This window comes from Tinamus guttatus, unplaced genomic scaffold (assembly GCF_059628265.1).
Source record: "Tinamus guttatus ecotype Peru unplaced genomic scaffold, ASM5962826v1 Tinamus_guttatus_pri_ptg000287l, whole genome shotgun sequence".
Classification (NCBI taxonomy): domain Eukaryota; kingdom Metazoa; phylum Chordata; class Aves; order Tinamiformes; family Tinamidae; genus Tinamus; species Tinamus guttatus.
The window spans coordinates 7,265,917-7,283,264 of record NW_028288821.1 but is presented as its reverse complement, the minus strand read 5'-3'; the positions used below and the strand labels follow the sequence as shown (position 1 = coordinate 7,283,264).

The 17,348-nt window shown below is 42.6% G+C and overlaps 1 protein-coding gene across 1 annotated transcript in view; it reads right to left on the bottom strand.

Moving 5' to 3' along the window:
- TENM1 (teneurin transmembrane protein 1) overlaps positions 1 to 15,164 on the bottom strand; it is a 282,452-nt gene extending 267,288 nt beyond the window's left edge. The window contains exon 1 of the mRNA XM_088527561.1: positions 15,068 to 15,164. The gene's annotated coding sequence lies outside the window, so the exon portion shown is untranslated. The remainder of the gene's footprint in view (positions 1 to 15,067) is intronic.
- Between the last annotated feature and the right edge of the window lie 2,184 nt (positions 15,165 to 17,348).

The window sequence follows — 17,348 nt, the reverse complement described above, 5'->3', positions numbered from 1 at the left end:
CCCAGTGATTTCCTACAGACCTATTTTATTCTATCGGCAACAGCTACTGCCAGAGGGAGACTGAAGGGAGCTTCCCGAGCAGCTCTAGGAGAAGCAGGAGCCAGGAGGGATGGAGACGCGAGGGCCGGGAAGCAGCAACCCTCAGTACTGGAGGGCAGCACTCCTCTGGCAACAAAATCGCTCATGCACTTGTAAAATCAAGTAGCAGATACAACAGCTTTGAAAAACAAAACAAAAACCACAGTACCACAGGGGTAAAAGAGAATTTGAAACAGTCTGGGGATGCTTAGGACACAAATAACAGCTCTTCGGAGAGTGTCATCTACAGATTCCCCAAACCAGCAGAGATTTAATTTCTGCAAGCAGGAAACAACAAAACTTTATTTCTACTTATTCTGTTATCATTAGCCCTTAGGCCTTTACAGCTCATACCATCCCATTTCAGCTTTATACTTCTCAGAAACATAATACTTCTGAAACGGTATCCTTTCCTTTTTAAAAAAAAACCATAAAAACACAGTGCCTTCCGCCGGAGCAGCAGCGCTGCTCTCCCGTCGGTAACGCGCCACACGTTTCACCCACGTGGGGCAGCCCTGAGGGAAGGGCTCGCTCCTGCCCTGCAGACAGGGCACACACCACGTTTCTATCCCTAGGAGCTGAAACCAGAGCAGAAGACAAGTTCTGCTAAGAGTTTATTGAAATAACCTTTTCAGCATTTGCACGCTATACAGTTATGTTCTAAAGTAATTTTGATACAACTTTCCTACAGTCATAATCCTCTTCATGGTACCTACAGCCATCTCCTGATCTATTAACTGTCTCTAATCCCATAGCCCTTTTGTGCTGCAACACTGAATTTTTCAGCTCTGGAGGAAATGTCATGCAAATGCAAACAAACCACTTTCACGTTAATAGGAATGATACCATTTAAATCTTTCAGTGCCATGAGCTGCCGACCGCAGGATTCAAGAACACATCGCTGACCCCCAGGCAAGGCATCAAGGAAAGTCTAGACAACTTAGAGGTTTATTTCTCAATTACAATGAAGAGATTTGCCTGCGATTCAGGGTATGATACAGTCTTCAACTGATCACATTTATCCTCACCATAGGAAAAGAATATTTAAATATTTCAGGGATATCAGTTCATAATACATAGAGCCACACTTTATTTTAAAAGCCCTTCATTTCCAGTTCTAATCTTACCTCATTTAAAAACAAACAAAAATCCCTCATCCTCCCCAATACGCAGTTTTTTCCTTAGAAAGCCCAGCAATCATGTTTGGGATGGGTAAGTTGTGCAAGGTACCTTTACGGTTTTCACTCTAACAGAGCCCGACACCTGCAAAGAGACTCAGGAAACAGCAGACCTTGGATTACAGGAGACAGCTTGGATCACAGCCCATGCAGGTCAGCAGCAATGCCCCTTCTTTTCAGCACAAAGCGATCGCTTCCTTTCCTGGTGGAAAGCTAAAAATACTTCCCCAATGCCTCCCAGCTACCTATCAGACCTGCATTTATTAACAGCCTTTTGCTAAAATACATACACAGAGACACACACTTAAGAAGATGTTCCAGCGAATGAAAGACAGGCAACAGAAAACCTTCCTCTTTCCCCTCTTTGTCCTAAGGATTCCTTGCATTTCTCAGATAAAAATATTACATATATAAAAATATTTTATATAATAAAACCTAAAAGGATTAATGGCACCTGAATACAAGTGGAAAATCCAAGACAAAGTGAAACCACCCAAACAAGAGAACAAAGACAAGCACAACTTGGAACTGGAGCAATTCACAGCTGATCCATCAATGGATGTCACAATCCAAAGCTAGTTCCAAAAAAACTGTCAAATTTATAGTTGTCAGTGACCCTGTTGCCATGAATCTTCCCATGAGCTTTCACATAAACAGAAAATACACAAAAAGTTAATTATAGAAGATCACTCTGATCTAAAGCAAGATCAGAGCTAGTGGAAGAGCATGCTCATGTCACTGCAAATATTTAAACAAGCAGTTCAGTGTTTGATTACATCAGTCAAGGCAAATCTGGAATTGTTCTGACCTGCCAAAAGCTCTTTTCTATCAAATGACATCCAGAAACAGGCAGCCAGGAAGCCAGCAGCACAAACTGCCTCCCATTCCTAGGGCTCCAACTCCACGTTACCTCCTCTCCTCCTCTGACACCTTTTGCAAATGTCATGTTATCAGCTTCAGCATCTTCAGTTTTGCACAGACCCACAAACACAGGTAGTTTCCTTCCCTCCTATTTTATTTTCCGCTTTACCTTTGTCCCCAGGTCCTTAACGGATGCACACCCTGAAGTGGCTGCTTTTCTCTGGTATCATATTGAAAGACTAAAAGAAACAGTAGTATCTGAGGAGAGGCACCAAGCAGAAATGCCGTAACAGCACTTTCCCATTTGTTGTATTCTTTGATTTTTGGTTCTTCAATCTCATTTGTTATTTCCTTTGTTATTTAAATTAGCTTATAAACTCTTAGGTCAGGGGTCAAAGTAGATTTTTTATAATGTATTATCAACTGCAAAAGAGAAATACAATTTTACTGAAGTTTTTCTTTGAGGATGTAGCAGGTTTTGGTTACTTTTTGAGGTATATAGTTTGTCCTACACATTGACCACATCCATCTTAATTTGAAACCTGTCCAGACAGGGACAGTCTTCGTTTTCACGTATAACACGAACAGATATACAATAATAGTAATAATATAAACTAAGACAATTCAATGTTCAGTTTATCTGGAAAGACAATCCCTAATGGTACTCAAAATGTGCCTTTCTGTGCAAAGGATTAGGTCCTCAATAGCTTGATTGAATCTGGCTTATTCTCACAAATATTTTTAATGCAGTATTTTTAACGGATATGGTGCTTAGGCTTGCAGAATGTTTTGATGCATTTACATTACGTTTGTGGTTTTATCTACAGCTCTACACTTATCCCTTAGGTGTGCGGTAATCCCTACTGTTTAAAAAGGCAAAGCAAAACAAAAAAAGCTGAACACACACTCTTTAAGCAATCTATTCTAAACAGATGTCAGAGATATATTTTATTATTTCTAAATTGGGTCATTGATCAGCAAGATGAGCAAAGAAAAAGATTTGCTAACCTAAAATCTGTGACTTTTATTTATACTGCATTTCCAATCAATAAGGGAAAAATATTACTAAGAAATGAAGATTCATGATTTGATTCACTGCTGATCCTCATGTTCTGATGTGAAGTCCACCTTCATATTGTACTAGCACTGTTTATACTTCATAATATTGTCACTTTGTCACTGCTACATATTAATGCTCCATTACTTATGCAGAACTGGCTGCAGAAATGATCGCTGTATGATCTGAATTGATAAGGTTCAAAAATTTGAACTATAATAGAGATGCAGGGCACCTCCGGTGGCTGCTACCGCTGTACGCTCGGTCATTATCCCAACATAGTAGTTCATCCTGTATCCATCTTGCATGCAGATGATGAAATTGTTATGATGGCATGAAAACCTGCAATGCTCATGATTTTTTTTCTGTCAAAGAACGGGTCTGTAGTAGAGAGATTTAATGTCCTCTATTTATCCACAGAGAAAAGTGCACGTGCAAGAGGAGTGGACAATACACATTTCTCTTGTATCATTTTTCTATTTGACCTTGAGTAATTTCTTTTAAAAGTGAAAAGAGAACTTGTCTCCATCTGAGAACAATAAAGACAGTGCATTTAGCACCTAGCATGACGATGTTTACTGAAATGTCAGTGGTTACTCATTATGAATAGGGCCGGAATGACTAATACTTCAAAGACCACATTTTTATTGGCTTGATGATTTATGGCACTGTAGCAATAAGTAATAATAAATGGCGATAGAATCATAAGGGTGTAAAAAGTTCAGGTCACTGCAAACTTCAGCCAAATTTGAAATCAGCAAACAGAGATCTACTTTCTAGTGCTCATCTTCTGAGAACTGTACTATATAAAATAAAACATTTTTTCAAGTGTTTTGGACTTTGATGATTTTCATCGATCTGAGCACATGCCCTAAGTTTAGCATAACAGCAAACATGCATATGTCAAGCAGGCCAGCAGTACCGTTTTCCACGTGTCAGCGTTTCTAGGTACCCAGCTATTTGGTTAAGAATGCCAAGGTTTACCTGGCTGATGAATGTCCCCCACAGCAAGCAATGTCCCTCCCTAGGCAAGCTCCGGCAGAGTGGGTTAGATGAGTGGACAGTGAGATGGATTAGGAAATGGCTGGATGGCAGGGCCCAGAGAGTGGTGATCAGCGGTGCAGAGTCTAGTTGGAGGCCTGTAGCTAGTGGGGTCCCCCAGGGGTCAGTCCTTGGTCCAGTCCTGTTCAATTTATTCATCAATGACCTGGATGAAGGCACAGAGTGCTCCCTCAGCAAGTTTGCTGATGACACAAAACTGGGAGGAGTAGCCGATACCCCAGAGGGCTGTGCTGCCATCCAGAGGGACCTGGACAGACTGGACAACTGGGCGGTGAAAAACCTCATGCAATTCAACAAGGCCAAGTGCAAGGTCCTGCACCTGGGGAGGAATAACCCCAGACACCAGTACAGGCTGGGGACCGACCTTCTGGAGAGCAGCTCTGCAGAGAGGGACCTGGGTGTCATCATGGACGACAAGGTGACCATGAGGCAGCAGTGTGCCCTCGTGGCCAAGAAGGCCAATGGGATCCTGGGGTGCGTTAAGAAGAGCGTCTCCAGCAGGTCGAGGGAGGTGATCCTGCCCTTGTGAGGCCACATCTGGAGAACTGTGTCCAGTTCTGGGCTCCACAGTACAAGAGGGATGTGGAGCTGCTGGAGAGAGTCCAGCGCAGGGCTACAAGGATGATCAGGGGCCTGGAACATCTGCCCTATGAGGAGAGGCTGAGGGAGCTGGAGAAGAGAAGGCTGAGAGGGGACCTGAGCAGTGTCTATAAGTATCTCAAGGGAAGGAGCGTAGAGGATGGGGTCAGTGGCCAGCGACTAGAGGGAATGGCCACAAACTGAAGCATCAAAAGTTCCACAGGAACTTAAGGAAAAATTTCTTAACAGTGAGGGTGCCAGAGCACTGGAACAGGCTGCCCAGAGAGGTTGTGGAGTCTCCTTCTCTGGAGATCTTCCAAACCCACTTGGATGCAGTCCTGTGCCATGTGCTCTAGGTGACCCTGCGTGTGCAGGGGGGTTGGACTAGATGATCTCTAGAGGTCCCTTCCAACCTTAAGGATTCTGTGATTCTATGAAATGCTGGGAGTTTCCAGGAGCTGATCCATGCAATAGGCAGCCGAGAGACCTCAAGAAGGCAAGATACAAACAAGTTTTGTATTCCGAATGGAAAACGAGTCCTCTACATACCTACTTTCCAACATAACTCCCATCCTCAGGACCAGCTGGCGAATCTAACCATGACCTTCACTTCTGATTTTGCTTCTGCTCATGCAGAAAAAGAAATAAATTCAGCTCAATTCACAACTTTCAAGACAGAGACACAAAACAGAGATGGCTTTAGTGCCATGAACAAACTTTCTGGCAACACCAAATAGTTTTCCGCTCTTCAGACTAACTGGAGCTTTAACAGAGAAACTTTGAGAACGCCAGTAACCTCCTGACACACGGTGACAACGACACTCAGCTAACGCTTCACTCTGAGCAAAGGGGCAGGTGAAATCAAACTTCTGGGGCTCGAGCAAACAAGGAAAAGCACCACCAAAATTTGCTCCATGCTATTAAGTAGGCAGCATTCTGCAATGGGAAGACGACAAATATCTTGTCTCCTTGCATAACAGAATGTTTTTCACATGGTTGTCTGTCTTTTTTTCCCTAAGGACTTTTTATGAAGATTAATTTATATGACTTGCTTGATTACGATTCAGGAGAGTGTTCTACATTTTCCTGTTTGAGCATAAAACTAATAGTTGAGTTATAAGCTGTGCTTTTTAGAATGCATTTTCCCCAATATTTTAGAACTTACTTCAGCTTTTAAAATAGCTTCAAATTGCACTCAACTTGGAAGTTACGATAAAGGAATAAACATTTTCATCCTTTGCATGGTATTTTTTGCTGACATTTAATTAACCTTGCATCCACAATACTAATATTTCAATTTCCACTAGCATTACATTTCTGGTGCTTTTTTGTTGCTTAAACAGGTTTTTAAATCTACTAAAGGTACATTAAGGCACAACCAATGGCATGTAATGTAGTGAATTAACTAAAAAGGTAGCACCAACAGGCTATTTGAAAAAGAAGAGAAGCATCTAAATTACTTCCTTCGGCAAGTATAAATACTAGTGATATTAGTGTGTTATAAACTGCAGCCATAATTTATACACAGAGATTATGTGTAAATAATTCAGACAGCCTTATGTTCTTGATTAGATGTATCCAAATTTCAATCATTTCAATATTTTTAAGAATCTAAAACAGATTAACAAAATACTTTAGATGGAAACTTAAGTTGGATCAAAATCACTTAAAAATGGTGAGGTTGCCCTCAAGATAGGGCTGCTCTGGGCACGACTATCAGAAACTGGCACCTGGTCCCTCAAGCGGTCACTGCAGAGCCCTGGAGGGGCACCTGGTTCACACACCACCGAGCCCTGAAAATAGAAACCAGCCTTTTTTGCTCTGTACAGAGATCCCAGTTTTATTAATTAATTGTGACCGAGCATCATATTCAACTTAAATGAAACACAGGTAATGACAGACTGGGCAACCTGCTAAATCTTTTCCCATATCAACATAGCATAAGAGCAAATCAATCTATTTAAGAGAATGACACCATCCCTTTCCTACTTGTCCACCTTGGATTCTAAGCAACCTTACATAACAAAAACTCAGAAAGTTTGCAAGATGCACCATGTTTTCCTTAGCCAAGGCCCTCCCAAGTGTTAGCCTCAATATGATTTGCCAGTCACAGGGAACATTTTAATTTGCCAGTCTATTTCTTTGTTTTGTTAATAGAAGACTGTAACCAAATATCAAATGCAAAAGCAATAGCCTAAATCCACCTGACTGCTTTCACCTCGTGACATCTATTGGTAACATCTTCTTGGTTTTACATGTGCAAGCTATAACAAGAAAAATTCCCTCCTTAGAAAAGAGGCACAAATCTCCTTTTCCTCCGTTTCTCAACCTTTGTGTTCTTAGAGCAGTATTTAGCAGTATGCATTTAGCAAGTAAAAAATAAATATAGCATACATAAAATGGCTTGCACCAATCTTAAACTCTGACTTTATCCTGCTTTCACTAATTTCAAAGGCAGAAATTCCTGCAACCCAAAACAGGTGGTATTAGGACTGAACCTTTAAAAAGAAAACAAAACTCTATTAAAGTCTGTTTCATCTAAGGAAAACAAAGTCTGCTTTCACAACTTGTCTAATATTTCAAGGAGATAATATTTCAAATGAAAAAAGCAAACAAAAATAACCCCCCTAAAACAAAACTCCTTTTCAATGATTCCATTCCACAGCCAATGATAAAGAGCAGCACGTACAGACATCTCGGCATTTTATCAGACTATGACAACCAACAATTTCACAGCAATAACAACTTTTTTTTTTTAAAGTTTAGATTTTATTTTATCCACTTAACAAGTTTTCTGTAATTGACTTCCAGTATTTAGGCCACAAGAAGCTTACAAAGATTTATTCAAAGTAGTTGTTGTGATGCTGATTTACTACCCACAGCTTGCTACAGTTGCAATAGAGTCACACATTAATTGTATGTTCATAAACAGTTATCACATCTAAAGACAGTAAGTACATTTTACACTAAGGAATAAAATGTGTCTATTTCAAAACTGTATTCTACTGTGGAATAGGTAGGCCTGAAAGTCTTTGAACTGGGCAATATGTAAGCTGAATAGTTTCACCAGCAAATTATGCAGTTCAATATCTATAAAGAACTACTTGCGAATTGTGTCAGAATTTCGAATCTTGTTTCATTCTTATTCACATGAAAAAAAACATTTTTTTAGAAACAGCTTAAAAATAACTAAAGTCTCAGATATTTTTCTATTTTTTCATTTTATAGCATCAAATTTCATGGCTGTCTATTCTTTTTTCCCTTAATTTACTCACAAAATACATTTCAAGACACTTCTGGTTTTAGTTCTACTCCCAATTCTAAGACAAAAAGACAGTATTGGACATAGGATGCTAGATGCATCTCTCCATATCGCAAGTCTTCAAAGACAAACCAAATAGGTATTGCATAGAAAAGGCATAAGTAAAAACGCATAAGGGAAAAAAATGTGCAGAAACCAGAGCACCTTTCCCTCGTTTCATCATACGGCCTGAAGGGTTTTCATGATCCAATGTTGAGTGTGTAAGATAAGCCTATGTGGATTTCCACCATTTTTCACTCATAAAAACAACAAAAAACTCCAAAGCATCCTATAGTTTCTATCCTTAGGATAAAATAAATAAACAAATTGCCAAAAAAAAAAAAAAACATAAATCAATTGTTAATAGCAGTGACCTTGTTGATATATTATCTAAATGAAGTCTCAAAATAGCAGTACAGTAATTTATGGTAATTTCTCACATACTTTACAGATTTGCATTTGGGAATGGTAACATCAACATATAAAACAATATCTCATGGCCTGTGGCTGGCACTCTAGAAAGCTCAGTATGAATTGCTCAGAGCAGTTCAAGACAGCTCACATGCTCTGTGACTCCAAAATTCAATTTTGTAACTCGTAATCAGCTACAAAAATATTACAAACTGAATATGGGCAACATTAAAAGGCAATTTCTTCTTACTATTGACTATTTATCAACCAACAACTTAGCCTGTTGAAATTAAAACAATAGATATATTTTATGGTGATTGGTAAAACTACTGACCATAAGTAATGTTATTGTGCTTTACAGGCTTAAAGCCTCTTCATCTCAGTAGCCACTGCAGTCATTCCAAAGAAAGACAATGTAACTTTAAACAAGGTGTGTTATAGCTGCACAATAAAAGAGCAGACCACGATACAGAAACGATGCCCATCAATCTACATTCACACAAGTCTAGATCACAGACATTTTATTCCCTCCCTCCCTCTCTCTGCTCAAATCTTTAGATAGATGAGTAGGACAGGCCCAAATCCTAAACTAAACAGATCTTCAATGGAAATATGCCTGTTTACATACATGTGAGCTAGGCCTATTTCCTCTCTATGAATGTTTTATTTAATAAGCACCACCAAAACATTAATTCTCAAAACAGTATTGGAAGGTTTAATCAACAGCCATAAAAGTAAAATTTTAAACACTCATCTTTACATGCTGCATCTCCTGATTTTCTAGTAACTCGCGTAGTTGCTCACTACTCAGATCTACTCTCAAACTCTAAGTCCATTTAGTCCACAATGACTCTAATTTATTGAGATGGCATTTATGAGAATCCAAAGTAAAGCTAATGGAATTATAAACTGAAAAGTTTTTAATACTGTAACCACGTTGCAACAGAGTCTAGCTGTGTTTTAACAAACATGTATGAAAATGCACGACACAGATAACGAACATGACTTTAGGACACACGGAATTAGTTGGAAAAACAGAAGAGGCATCTTCTAGATTAATATATACAATAAATTTTGCACATATGCTGTATCCTAGGGTTCCCATAAATGAACCTAAAAACTTCACTAATGACCAAAATGCAATTTTGTACAAGGAAAAGGGTCATGGCTGCTGGCAAATACAGCTAGTTTATGTGTTGCAGAATTCAACCTTGTGCTAGGCTAGGAAAGATCCAAGTGAAGAATTCTGGCTATGTGCTTTTCCTTTTGAAATTAATTGTCTAACTATATCAAAAGGGGAAGAAGGAGCATCAGGACACTCTGCCAGGCACTATGCCTACAGACAGGTCAATGGCACTTAAGAGCAATTAGGCAGCAATACATTATTGTTATTACAGTTTGTACCAAGGTATGTACTGGAATGCTTTTTTACTTGTTGGAAGCTTTGCACGGGCTCTACATCAAGAAAGAGAGATCTGTATTTTATAGAGGCGGGATTCGTTTCTTGCAGCAGCAGCAGAATGACCCCACAAAAAAGATGTCAAAGAAAAAAAAAAACTAAAGCAAGAAAAAAATCTTCTCAATCCAACACAAACCTAGCGTGTGGCATTTTCAATAAGGGTGGTATTTCCTTCTCATATTCAGATCTGGAGAAAAACACAAAGAGAGACAGTGGGGAAAGACTACCTTTGGGACAGACTACAAGAGGCAAGATCAAAGTTGTGAAGAAAATAGCCAAAAGCAGAGCTGCGTGGATTTCAATTTGCTGGACTTCCAGAAAGAACAGCAGGGCTCAACAAGATGAGACAGAGCTCTGCAAAAGAGCTACTGACATTTCAGATGAATTGGGAGCTCTGAGAGAAGGGCTGGGGAAAAAACTGAGGAAAATGAAAAGAAATTAGAGTAAGGTCATAGGTACATCTATAATGGAGGTGCACAGGTGGAGGATATTTAGTTGATATGGTATACAAGAAGCACAGGGTGGTTGAGGGAGATCTAGGGCTATGAAAGTGGTTCTGAAAGACAAGATATCTGAATTTTGCTGAAACTTAAGAGGAAAACAAATGTCCAAAGCAGGAAGGGATAACAGCTTGAAGTGAAGAAAGGGGAATAACTAGAGTCCAAAAAGGAACAGGAAAGATTGTCTGGCACGTTTGGTAGGCAAAGGAGCCAGAGGCACCTGATGAAAGATAAAGAGGCGCTGGAAGGACCTATCTCTGGAAAAGCACAGTGGGCTGCAGCAGGTGGGAAGCTCTGGGGCTGGTGGCAGGCAAGCAAGGAGGATGCAATTTGAGAGAGGAAACTTGTATTTGAGAAGTAACAAATATTCCTGTTGGAGATGGCTACAGGAATAAGCAGGAAAGCTTGTGTACGAACCAACAGGAAGCCTAGACTGAGTGAGACCTCTGGGTTTCTTTCCTTCCCAGTGATCTCTCCCTGGTCCCGTAGTTGGCTAATGTCTTGTGTAAGACACTAAACTTCAAAGCAAAAGGCACTACACAGCTAAATCAGAAAAATAACATGAGAAATTGCTTCTAAGAAGTCCTTACAACCTTAGTGCACAAAGAGAGAGAAAGAGAGCTGGGCCTCAGAGGCGCGAAGTCAGCGCGCTCAAGTCTTGCTCCTCCAGCCAACCCCATGGAAGCCCCATGGGACTCCCCGCTCTGCTCCTGGCTGCTACCACCTTTTGGAAACAGTTTCCATAGAAACCGAGCTCCCGTAGGCAGAAACATGGCAAAGGACGGTCACCTCTCTCCCTGGCTCCAATTCTGCCAAGCACAATAGTTCCCCACTAATTACAACAGAAACCCGAGGGGAACTTGGCAAGATCTGGAGTTCTTCTAGTAGGGAGACAAAAGGTCGAGGTTACAATAAAAGGTTACAATAACTGACACCCTAATTTATCTGAAGAAAGGTTAAAATATCAGGTGCAATATCCTCAAAAGGAGCGCTCAAGTTGTTGATATACCTGACACAAGCCAATGCCCACATGCCCATGCGGGACACTGAAGAACCTTCACCCTTAAAGTGTTCTGTTCCAAGAAACTTCTGTTGGTTGATAGGAGCCAACCCACAAGTCTTTGGTAGATCAGGCTAATCAAACACACTGCAGTCAATATTCACCTAAGGACAACTTAAGTCCCAAGAGACTTCTGATGAGGCAATTGTGTCTTTAGGAGTTCCCTGACAAAGTGGAGACTCCTATGCATTCCAGACTAACCTCGTCTAGCAGTCTAGGAACTCATTTGTGCATAAACTAATTACCGCTTAGAGTGGAAAATGATGTGAAAGTGACTGCATGCAAATGGTATTCAAAGTAGTGTTGTAAAACTGCTCATCTAGCTACAGTCTTAAAACCAGGTTAGTGAAGGGACAATTTGTTTACAATGCTTTAAAAAAAAATCATATTTTTGTTATTGAAATGTTAATTTTTAAACCTGAAAAACATATTAAAACGTTGCCAATTATTTAAATTCATACAAAGAGAAACAGAAATTCAGGTAAGACACACAAACACCCTCTCCCTGCCCCAAAGCGGAAATACAGGTACCAAAGTAGACCTTCACACCTTGAAAACTCAGATGTCTGCTGCCTTTTTTTTTTTTTTATGGGCACGTGGGATTTTCCTAGCCCTCAGCAAACATCTGCCTGCACTCAGGGAAACAAAACAGCTACAACAGTAAATACCCCAGCAGCCTACAAGCAAAGCAGCAAAATACATCTATCATTTGGAGTAAGCAGCAGCATCTACAGAGCAGCGGCTCTGGACTGGAGGAGCCAGGAGCTACTCACCAGGGCCACTGGCAGCGACCACCCTCAGGAAGAGTTTCCAAAGCGACCGGCCAGCACGAAGCCAAATTCTACCCAGTCATTTTAATTTCAATATAGTTGAAAACTAGATACACAACCTATTTAGTAGGAGCGATCTTCTCCCCCAGTACTACACCATTTATTTTCCAAAATTCTGTCCTAGAAAGTGGAGAACAATACAACAATAAATTCAAAGAGTAATTCCAAAGTGATAAACATTAAACTACGTGTGATTATTCTTAGGGAAAGTCAAATAAAAATAGTTCACTGCAATAGAAATGAAAACACTCATTTTCAACAACATAGTAAATATGCTGAAAATAGACAAAGAAACAGATTAGGTATCCTTGAAGCAAAGTATTTATGCTCTGAAAAACAATAAAATATAGCACCAGAAAAACTAGTCTTGTTTTCTCAGCAACTAGTCCACTAAGTATTTGACAGGTTTCTATGGACTTGAGTTGTTGAGTAGCACCGATAGTTTACTGAAAGCAATTTTTGGGAAAGATAGGGTCTGGTAGAAATTCTAGCTATATACAAGAAAAACACCAATACATGAGTACGTCCTTCCGCAGGCCGTTAGGGATAGTTGCAGCAGATCCTGCTCTTAGGATGCCTGGGTCTCTGCCTAAGTGAGGCAGCAGAGCACCAAGACCCCTGTGTATTTTCAGCTTTACCTGGCCTCAAGGACCCTTCCAAAGCACTTACTACACAGGAACACCCAAGTATTAGGCAACGTATTAGCAAGATGTAGCCAGCGCTGCTGAAATCATTGGCTTCTTGTCAGTTATGCAGTAGTGAAGGTAACTCAGTTTTGCTGGGCCGTGAAATGCAATCGATGGACAACAGAACCAGGTGAGCAGGTAAGCAGCAGCAGGTAAGGAACCAACGACTCCTGAATTTTGGATATAGCTCCACCATCCCTTTATTATTCAGCCTCTAGAACATTTTAAGCTCTGGTCCCATGACAGCCCTTGTGAGGTTCTGCCAGTCACTTTGACTGATGCAGAAAAAGGGCAGCTGTTCTCCCTGTCTGTAAAATGGGAACAAAAATTATTCCTAAAAGAATGAAGGAGATTGTTTTTTCATAACCAAAACCCTGAAGAAGTGATAAATTAAGTAGCATTATTCCATTTACATTTTTCAAAGAGTCTTTTCAGGTTAGGATCATTTAAAAATTAAAATCACACCATTTAGACCTCATGAATCACATTGAGATAATCTCCAGCCTGCTCCAATTAACATCAATGCCAATCCTTAAAACTGCCAATCTTGATGAGGAAAAGAAAGGATACATCTACCTATTTTTAAACCATTACAGCAGAATAAAAGACATGTTTGCATGTTTCTGTATACATGTGAGTATGGGCAGGTGTGGGTAAATATGCCACGTCACTTGTTTTAAAGACTATAATTTAAAATTATGGCATCATATCACATAAGTAATAATGGATGTCCTTTACAGCACCTTTTCTTACATGACACTGGTTTTATGGAACTTTAACCACATTCCAGTAGCCTTATATATAGATAAGCCATCAACAGCCCATATCCATATATTTCTATAGCTCACCACTTATGCTTTTAAACCTGGTAAATTGCATCCTCATCTTCCTTCTTAGGAGCTGTTTTTTAATAAGCTAAATATATGTATATATATTTGTACTTTATACACATCATTTGCATGTTCTAGGACTTAAAAAAATAGAATACACGTTCCTCTCTAAAATATTTTTTTAATTAAGTATTTGAAATGAGGTTTTCTGTGAATGCAAAACAAAGCCCCCCGGGAACACACTATTCATAAAACTTCTAATCATTACCTGACCCGAAAGAGGGATTAACACCCCCTGGATAACACGGCACCCTCCGAGATTCCTAGATCCACGAACTGCTCAAGGATTTGAGACTCCTTGCAACAAGCCAGACTCCCCAAACATGCAGTAGGATTTTAAATACATTAACACCTCCTTACGATTTTACGTTATTGATATATGTCGCATATTGGAAGGGGGGAGACAGTGACCAGTATTCTGTTAATGCTGTACTTTTTTTTTTTTTTTAAGAAGAAGAAGCGATTTGAAATTAGCCCAGAGCGCTAGAAGAGGCTCCGGCGCGACGCGACAGCGGAGGGATGGAGGGACGGAGGGAAGAAGGGATGGAGGGACGCAGGGACGGAGGCGGCCCCGCGCGCTCGCCGCGCCGCCGTCGCGGGGCCCGCGGGCACGGAGCGCTCGCGCTGGAGGCGGCCGCTCCGCGCACGTCGCCGCGGCGGCTGCGCTCGGCCGCGCGGGCCCCGCGCAGGGCGGGTTTCTGCTGCAGGAGCGGGAGCGTCGCGGGCGCCGCGCACCTGCGGGAGGGACGGCGCGGAGCTGCTCCTGCGCTCCGCGCGGGCAACTGCAGACGTTTGGTTGCCAGCGGGCGCGCGGAGGTTCCGCAGCGCCGCGGCCCCGCGCCGAGGAAGGCGCTTCCCGCACAGCGGAGCGCGCGGGCACCGCCGCGCCCAGCCCCGCGCTGCCGCCCCGAGACCCCGAAGCAGCCGGGGACAGCGCGGCCGCCGCCCGTGCGCAGCCCCGCGGAGCGCGCCCCGCCGCCGGGCAGCGCCGAGGGAGCGCGCGGCGGCTCCGCACATCCCGCGCCCGCGGCACCGACCGCCCCGCGCCCGCTCCGCGGCGGGAGGCGAAGTTCGGGCGCCCCCGGCGCCGCTCCCGCCGCCCTAGCAAAACTTACCGCGCGCGAGGAAGTTTCAGCGGCGCCGCGGCTCAGCCCCGCCGCCGGCTTCGCCCATCGCCTCTAGGCGCGGCGCCCGCGTCCCGCCGGGCGGCTGCGGCGCGGCCGCAGGTAAATCCACATCGCCGCCGCGACGCGGCCCCGCGCCTCCGCCCGCGCCCTCCGCGCGGCTGCTCCGCGGCGGCGGCTCGACCCGAGCCGAGCGGCTGGCGGCGCCGCGTCAGGCTGCGAGCGAGCGAGGCGCCCGGCGCCGCCTCTCCAGCGGCTGTGGCGGCGGAGGCGCCGCTCGCTCGCGCGCCCGCCCGCCCGCTCGCAGGGTGGTTTTTGCTTTTTTTTTTTTTTCCTCCTTTTTCTTTTTTCCCCCCGTTTCGGCGCCCTCGCCGCTAATGAGCATGCCCGGGAGATGTGCGCATGCGCCTGGCCGCCCGCCGCGCCTCGAGCCGCCTCGCGCCGCAGCCGTGAGGCGAGCGCCGAGGGGGCGCGGCGGGGACGGCCCCGGGCAACGGCCGCTCGCGCGCGGGGAGAGGGGCCGGGAAACGCGCCCAACGCCCACGAGCCGCAGCAACGCTGCCCTAACGCTCCGTGCAAGCGGCCCCGGTGACGCGGCGGGAAGCGGCGCCGTCCCCGCTGCGCTTACGCCGAGCTCCGGGGTAGACCTGCTGTCTGCTTCCCCCTTCACTCCGTGCCCTGCCACTGGCACACACCGACCTGGGCATGTTGTGCCCTTCACCTGAGCACTGGGGGGAAACAACGTGCCAAAGGCAATCGACAAACAAACTGGTGCTCCGCCAATTAAAAAAATACTTGTTTTGTCTATACCATGTGTTGCATTGCATAAATAAAACGAATAAACAGAGTAAGGCCAGCTGTGACTCCGGTACGTAGCTACAACCATGTGCAGAACTGCTAATCCACATATGTACAATGCCAGTATATAAAGTTTCTGATGTTTTTAACATTTGTTCTTAAAGACAGCTGAGCTTGGAGCCTGTTCTATTAGAGATGCAAAATTCAGGTGCCCATGAGACATTTTATTGAGTCATTTTTTCCCTCAGTCCTGGAGGTAAAATACTTCCAAATGTGGTTTTGATATTCAAAATGAATTCCTGCCAATGTGATTGGTTTCTAGGAAGCAAGGGAAAAAATCCTCACTGAACAGCATTACAAAAGTGAGGAAGAAACTGGCCTCAAATACAAATCCTTTTTCCAAAACATATACCTGCATAAATACAAAGCAATGGAGATATGTCTACTCACTGCAGGCAGCCTGCAAACCAATTCCAATAAATAAATAAATAAATTCAAGGCTATGGTAATTCCAAAGCCAAACTCTTCAAGAAAGAAAGACTGGGAACCTGAAGGAAAGACATGATCAAGAACCAAAATGATGGTAAATCATCTGCAAATCTAACATCAGAAAAGCTGCTAATGTGAAAGACGAAATACTAAATTTGTTCCTTCCTTTCTAGAAGCTGGGTCATTTATAATTCTATAAATTTCTAAAGACAGAAATATGAACTGGTTAAGATGAAGATCTTGGTCTAGTTCTTCAGAATTAAATCTGCTTTAAGCAATGCTCCAAAAATCCGAATCTGTCCTTTCCTGGAGTGTGCACATCTCTATAGATCCTATATAGATGTAGAGCCCTTTATAGAGTCCAGGAAAAATAGAAAGCTTCCTTGAATTAAATGCATCCTGAAAAAAATCTCAAACTATTATGAAAATATCTCAAACTATTTGCTGCCATTTGCTGCCTTAGGAAGGCCAGAAGCCAACCCTTTTCTAGTGAATTTTGAAGCCATTAAACGCACTTCACACAAACTGAGTTTAAAGCTTCCTATTTCAATCATTTTAATTCAGAACAGTCTTCTCTTAAAAAATTGTCTCCAACATCTGCAATTTAGATCTAGCAGGTCTAAAAATTCCTCAGCAATATAGATCAGTCATGAACTATTCTGAGCCATGGGGGATGGAGGCGGAGTAAATTTCCTTCCTAGGAGATCTAGTTGTTTTTTTTTCCTCTTTATCATTTGCTTTCCATTAACACAAAAATAAAAATAGCACATGTTGCATGCAGAAATAGTTCAAACAATAGTTGGTACTTTAGTCACAAAAATAAAATAAAATAAAAAAAACAGGACACCCCATCAGTCTAGATAGTAGGCTTTAAGGTACTAACATAATCAGCATAAACATTACCTCACTATTAGCAGATATAAGATCACAGAAATTATTTTTAATGCTTCTGCTCGGAATGCGTTGGAATCGCCTGCCGTTACGG